Raw genomic sequence first — 7,390 nt, 5'->3', positions numbered from 1 at the left:
AGCCTATGCTTTATTAAATTGTATTTATGTTGTTTTGACCTATGCTTTACTAAATTGTATTTATGTTGTTGTATCCTATGCTTTATTAAATTTTATTTATGTTGTTTTATCCTATGCTTTATTAAATTGAATTTATGTTGTTTTATCCTATGCTTTATTAAATGGTATTTATGTTGTTTTAACATATGCTTTATTAAATTGTATTTATGTTGTTTTATCCTATGCTTTATTAAATTGTATTTATGTGGTTTTATCCTATGCTTTAATAAATTGTATTTATGTTGTTTTATCCTATGCTTTATTAAATTGTATTTATGTTGTTTTATCCTATGCTTTATTAAATTGTATTTATTTTGTTTTAACCTATGCTTTATTAAATTGTATTTATGTTGTTTTATCCTATGCTTTATTAAATTGTATTTATGTTGTTTTAACCTATGCTTTATTAAATTGTGTTTATGTTGTTTTAACCTATGCTTTATTAAATTGTATTTATGTTGTTTTATCCTATGCTTTATTAAATTGTATTTATGTTGTTTTAGCCTATGCTTTATTAAATTGTATTTATGTTGTTTTATCCTATGCTTTATTAAATTGTATTTATGTTGTTTTATCCTATGCTTTATTAAATTGTATTTATGTTGTTTTATCCTATGCTTTATTAAATTGTATTTATGTTGTTTTATCCTATGCTTTATTAAATTGTATTTATTTTGTTTTAACCTATGCTTTATTAAATTGTATTTATGATGTTTTGTCCTATGCTTTATTAAATTGTATTTATGTTGTTTTAACCTATGCTTTATTAAATGGTATTTATGTTGTTTTATCCTATGCTTTATTAAATTGAATTTATGTTGTTTTATCCTATGCTTTATTAAATGGTATTTATGTTGTTTTAACATATGCTTTATTAAATTGTATTTATGTTGTTTTATCCTATGCTTTATTAAATTGTATTTATGTGGTTTTATCCTATGCTTTAATAAATTGTATTTATGTTGTTTTATCCTATGCTTTATTAAAATGTATTTATGTTGTTTTATCCTATGCTTTATTAAATTGTATTAATGTTGTTTTATCCTATGCTTTATTAAATTGTATTTATGTTGTTTTATCCTATGCTTTATTAAATTGTATTTATGTTGTTTTAACCTATGCTTTATTAAATTGTATGTATGTTGTTTTAACCTATGCTTTATTAAATTGTATTTATGTTGTTTTATCCTATGCTTTATTAAGTTGTATTTATGTTGTTTTATCCTATGCTTTAATAAATTGTATTTATGTTGTTTTATCCTATGCTTTATTAAATTGTATTTATGTTGTTTTATCCTATGCTTTATTAAATTGTATTTATGTTGTTTTATCCTATGCTTTATTAAATTTTATTTATGTTGTTTTATCCTATGCTTTATTAAATTGTATTTATGTTGTTTTATCCTATGCTTTATTAACTTGTATTTATGTTGTTTTAACCTACGCTTTATTTAATGGTATTCATGTTGTTTTATCTTATGCTTTACTAAATTGTATTTATGTTGTTTTATCCTATGCTTTAATAAATTGTATTTATGTTGTTTTATCCTATGCTTTATTAAATTGTATTTATGTTGTTTTGTCCTATGCTTTATTAAATTGTATTTATGTTGTTTTAACCTATGCTTTATTAAATTGTATTTATGTTGTTTTATCCTATGCTTTATTAAATTGTATTTATGTTGTTTTAACCTATGCTTTATTAAATTGTATTTATGTTGTTTTATCCTATGCTTTATTAAATTTTATTTATGTTGTTTTATCCTATGCTTTATTAAATTGTATTTATGTTGTTTTAACCTATGCTTTATTAAATGGTATTTATGTTGTTTTAACCTATGCTTTATTAAATTGTATTTATGTTGTTTTGTCCTATGCTTTATTAAATTGTATCTATGTTGTTTTAACCTATGCTTTATTAAATTGTATTTATGTTGTTTTATCCTATGCTTTATTAAATTGTATTTATGTTGTTTTAACCTATGCTTTATTAAATTGTATTTATGTTGTTTTATCCTATGCTTTTTTAAATTTTATTTATGTTGTTTTATCCTATGCTTTATTAAATTGTATTTATGTTGTTTTATCCTATGCTTTATTAAATTGTATTTATGTTGTTTTAACCTATGCTTTATTAAATTGTATTTATGTTGTTTTAACCTATGCTTTATTAAATTGTATTTATGTTGTTTTATCCTATGCTTTATTAAATTGTATTTATGTTGTTTTATCCTATGCTTTATTAAATTGTATTTATGTTGTTTTAACCTATGCTTTATTAAATTGTATTTATGTTGTTTTAACCTATGCTTTATTAAATTGTATTTATGTTATTTTATCCTATGCTTTATTAAATTGTATTTATGTTGTTTTAGCCTATGCTTTATTAAATTGTATTTATGTTGTTTTGACCTATGCTTTACTAAATTGTATTTATGTTGTTGTATCCTATGCTTTATTAAATTTTATTTATGTTGTTTTATCCTATGCTTTATTAAATTGAATTTATGTTGTTTTATCCTATGCTTTATTAAATGGTATTTATGTTGTTTTAACATATGCTTTATTAAATTGTATTTATGTTGTTTTATCCTATGCTTTATTAAATTGTATTTATGTGGTTTTATCCTATGCTTTAATAAATTGTATTTATGTTGTTTTATCCTATGCTTTATTAAATTGTATTTATGTTGTTTTATCCTATGCTTTATTAAATTGTATTTATTTTGTTTTAACCTATGCTTTATTAAATTGTATTTATGTTGTTTTGTCCTATGCTTTATTAAATTGTATTTATGTTGTTTTAACCAATGCTTTATTAAATGGTATTTATGTTGTTTTAACCTATGCTTTATTAAATTATATTTATGCTGTTTTATCCTATGCTTTATTAAATTGTATTTATGTTGTTTTATCCTATGCTTTATTAAATTGTATTTATGTTGTTTTATCCTATGCTTTATTAAATTGTATTTATGTTGTTTTATCCTATGCTTTATTAAATTTTATTTATGTTGTTTTATCCTATGCTTTATTAAATTTTATTTATGTTGTTTTATCCTATGCTTTATTAAATTGTATTTATGTTGTTTTATCCTATGCTTTATTAAATGGTATTTATGTTGTTTTAACCTATGCTTTATTAAATTGTATTTATGTTGTTTTGTCCTATGCTTTATTAAATTGTATTTATGTTGTTTTAACCTATGCTTTATTAAATGGTATTTATGTTGTTTTAACCTATGCTTTATTAAATTATATTTATGCTGTTTTATCCTATGCTTTATTAAATTGAATTTATGTTGTTTTATCCTATGCTTTATTAAATTGTATTTATGTTGTTTTATCCTATGCTTTATTAAATTGTATTTACGTTGTTTTATCCTATGCTTTATTAAATTGTATTTATTTTGTTTTAACCTATGCTTTATTAAATTATATTTATGCTGTTTTATCCTATGCTTTATTAAATTGTATTTATGTTGTTTTATCCTATGCTTTATTAAATTGTATTTATGTTGTTTTATCCTATGCTTTATTAAATTGTATTTATGTTGTTTTATCCTATGCTTTATTAAATTTTATTTATGTTGTTTTATCCTATGCTTTATTAAATTTTATTTATGTTGTTTTATCCTATGCTTTATAAATTGTATTTATGTTGTTTTATCCTATGCTTTATTAAATTGTATTTATGTTGTTTTAACCTATGCTTTATTAAATTGTATTTATGTTGTTTTAACCTATGCTTTATTAAATTGTATTTATGTTATTTTATCCTATGCTTTATTAAATTGTATTTATGTTGTTTTAGCCTATGCTTTATTAAATTGTATTTATGTTGTTTTGACCTATGCTTTACTAAATTGTATTTATGTTGTTGTATCCTATGCTTTATTAACTTTTATTTATGTTGTTTTATCCTATGCTTTATTAAATTGAATTTATGTTGTTTTATCCTATGCTTTATTAAATGGTATTTATGTTGTTTTAACATATGCTTTATTAAATTGTATTTATGTTGTTTTATCCTATGCTTTATTAAATTGTATTTATGTGGTTTTATCCTATGCTTTAATAAATTGTATTTATGTTGTTTTATCCTATGCTTTATTAAATTGTATTTATGTTGTTTTATCCTATGCTTTATTAAATTGTATTTATTTTGTTGTAACCTATGCTTTATTAATTTGTATTTATGTTGTTTTGTCCTATGCTTTATTAAATTGTATTTATGTTGTTTTAACCTCTGCTTTATTAAATGGTATTTATGTTGTTTTAACCTATGCTTTATTAAATTATATTTATGCTGTTTTATCCTATGCTTTATTAAATTGTATTTATGTTGTTTTATCCTATGCTTTATTAAATTGTATTTATGTTGTTTTATCCTATGCTTTATTAAATTGTATTTATGTTGTTTTATCCTATGCTTTATTAAATTTTATTTATGTTGTTTTATCCTATGCTTTATTAAATTTTATTTATGTTGTTTTATCCTATGCTTTATTAAATTGTATTTATGTTGTTTTAACCTATGCTTTATTAAATGGTATTTATGTTGTTTTAACCTATGCTTTATTAAATTGTATTTATGTTGTTTTGTCCTATGCTTTATTAAATTGTATTTATGTTGTTTTAACCTATGCTTTATTAAATGGTATTTATGTTGTTTTAACCTATGCTTTATTAAATTATATTTATGCTGTTTTATCCTATGCTTTATTAAATTGTATTTATGTTGTTTTATCCTATGCTTTATTAAATTGTATTTATGTTGTTTTATCCTATGCTTTATTAAATTGTATTTATGTTGTTTTATCCTATGCTTTATTAAATTTTATTTATGTTGTTTTATCCTATGCTTTATTAAATTTTATTTATGTTGTTTTATCCTATGCTTTATTAAATTGTATTTATGTTGTTTTATCCTATGCTTTATTAAATTGTATTTATGTTGTTTTTTCCTATGCTTTATTAAATTGTATTTATGTTGTTTTAACCTATGCTTTATTAAATTGTATTCATGTTGTTTTATCTTATGCTTTACTAAATTATATTCATGTTGGTTTATCTTATGCTTTATTAAATTGTATTTATGTTGTTTTAACATATGCTTTATTAAATTGTATTTACGTTGTTTTATCCTATGCTTTATTAAATTGTATTTATGTTATTTTATCCTGTGCTTTATTAAATTGTATATATGTGGTTTTATCCTATGCATTATTAAATAGTATTTATGTTGTTTTATCCTCTGCTTTATTAAATTGTATTTATGTTTTTTTATCCTATGCTTTATAAAATTGTATTTATGTTGTTTTATCCTATGCTTTATTAAATTGTATTTATGTTGTTTTAGCTTATGCTTTATTAAATTGTATTTATGTTGTGTTGACCTATGCTTTACTAAATTGTATTTATGTTGTTGTATCCTATGCTTTATTAAATTGTATTTATGTTGTTTTATCCTATGCTTTATTAAATTGAATTTATGTTGTTTTATCCTATGCTTTATTAAATGGTATTTATGTAGTTTTAACATATGCTTTATTAAATTGTATTTATGTTGTTTTATCCTATGCTTTATTAAATTGTATTTATGTGGTTTTATCCTATGCTTTAATAAATTGTATTTATGTTGTTTTATCCTATGCTTTATTAAAATGTATTTATGTTGTTTTATCCTATGCTTTATTAAATTGTATTAATGTTGTTTTATCCTATGCTTTATTAAATTGTATTTATGTTGTTTTATCCTATGCTTTATTAAATTGTATTCATGTTGTTTTAACCTATGCTTTATTAAATTGTATTCATGTGGTTTTATCTTATGCTTTACTATATTATATTCATGTTGTTTTATCTTATGCTTTATTAAATTGTATTTATGTTGTTTTAACATATGCTTTATTAAATTGTATTTATGTTGTTTTATCGTATGCTTTATTAAATTGTATTTATGTTGTTTTAACCTATGCTTTATTAAATTGTATGTATGTTGTTTTAACCTATGCTTTATTAAATTGTATTTATGTTGTTTTATCCTATGCTTTATTAAGTTGTATTTATGTTGTTTTATCCTATGCTTTAATAAATTGTATTTATGTTGTTTTATCCTATGCTTTATTAAATTGTATTTATGTTGTTTTATCCTATGCTTTATTAAATTGTATTTATGTTGTTTTATTCTATGCTTTATTAAATTTTATTTATGTTGTTTTATCCTATGCTTTATTAAATTGTATTTATGTTGTTTTATCCTATGCTTTATTAAATTGTATTGATGTTGTTTTATCCTATGCTTTATTACATAGTATTTAGGTTGTTTCATCCTATGCTTTATTAAATTGTATTTATGTTATTTTGTCCTATGCTTTATTAAATTGTATTTATGTTGTTTTATCCTATGCTTCATTAAACTGTATTTATGTTGTTTTATCCTAAGCTTTATTAAATTGTATTTATGTTGTTTTATCCTATGCTTTATTAAATTGTATTTATGTTGTTTTATCCTATGCTTTATTAACTTGTATTTATGTTGTTTTAACCTACGCTTTATTTAATGGTATTCATGTTGTTTTATCTTATGCTTTACTAAATTGTATTCATGTTGTTTTATCTTATGCTTTATTAAATTGTATTTATGTTGTTTAAACATATGCTTTATTAAATTGTATTTATGTTGTTTTATCCTATGCTTTATTAAATTGTATTTATGTTGTTTTATCCTATGCTTTATTAAATTTTATTTATGTTGTTTTAGCCTATGCTTTATTAAATTGTATTTATGTTGTTTTGACCTATGCTTTACTAAATTGTATTTATGTTGTTGTATCCTATGGTTTATTAAATTGTATTTATGTTGTTTTATCCTATGCTTTATTAAATTGAATTTATGTTGTTTTATCCTATGCTTTATTAAATGGTATTTATGTTGTTTTAACATATGCTTTATTAAATTGTATTTATGTTGTTTTATCCTATGCTTTATTAAATTGTATTTATGTGGTTTTATCCTATGCTTTAATAAATTGTATTTATGTTGTTTTATCCTATGCTTTATTAAAATGTATTTATGTTGTTTTATCCTATGCTTTATTAAATTGTATTAATGTTGTTTTATCCTATGCTTTATTAAATTGTATTTATGTTGTTTTATCCTATGCTTTATTAAATTGTATTTATGTTGTTTTAACCTATGCTTTATTAAATTGTATGTATGTTGTTTTAACCTATGCTTTATTAAATTGTATTTATGTTGTTTTATCCTATGCTTTATTAAGTTGTATTTATGTTGTTTTATCCTATGCTTTAATAAATTGTATTTATGTTGTTTTATCCTATGCTT

This window comes from Phyllobates terribilis, unplaced genomic scaffold, assembly GCF_046119375.1.
Source record: "Phyllobates terribilis strain yellow unplaced genomic scaffold, ASM4611937v1 Scaffold_20__1_contigs__length_20440879, whole genome shotgun sequence".
Lineage (NCBI taxonomy): Eukaryota > Metazoa > Chordata > Amphibia > Anura > Dendrobatidae > Phyllobates > Phyllobates terribilis.
The sequence above is the reverse complement of the archived record's forward strand: the minus strand, read 5'-3'. Positions refer to the sequence as shown.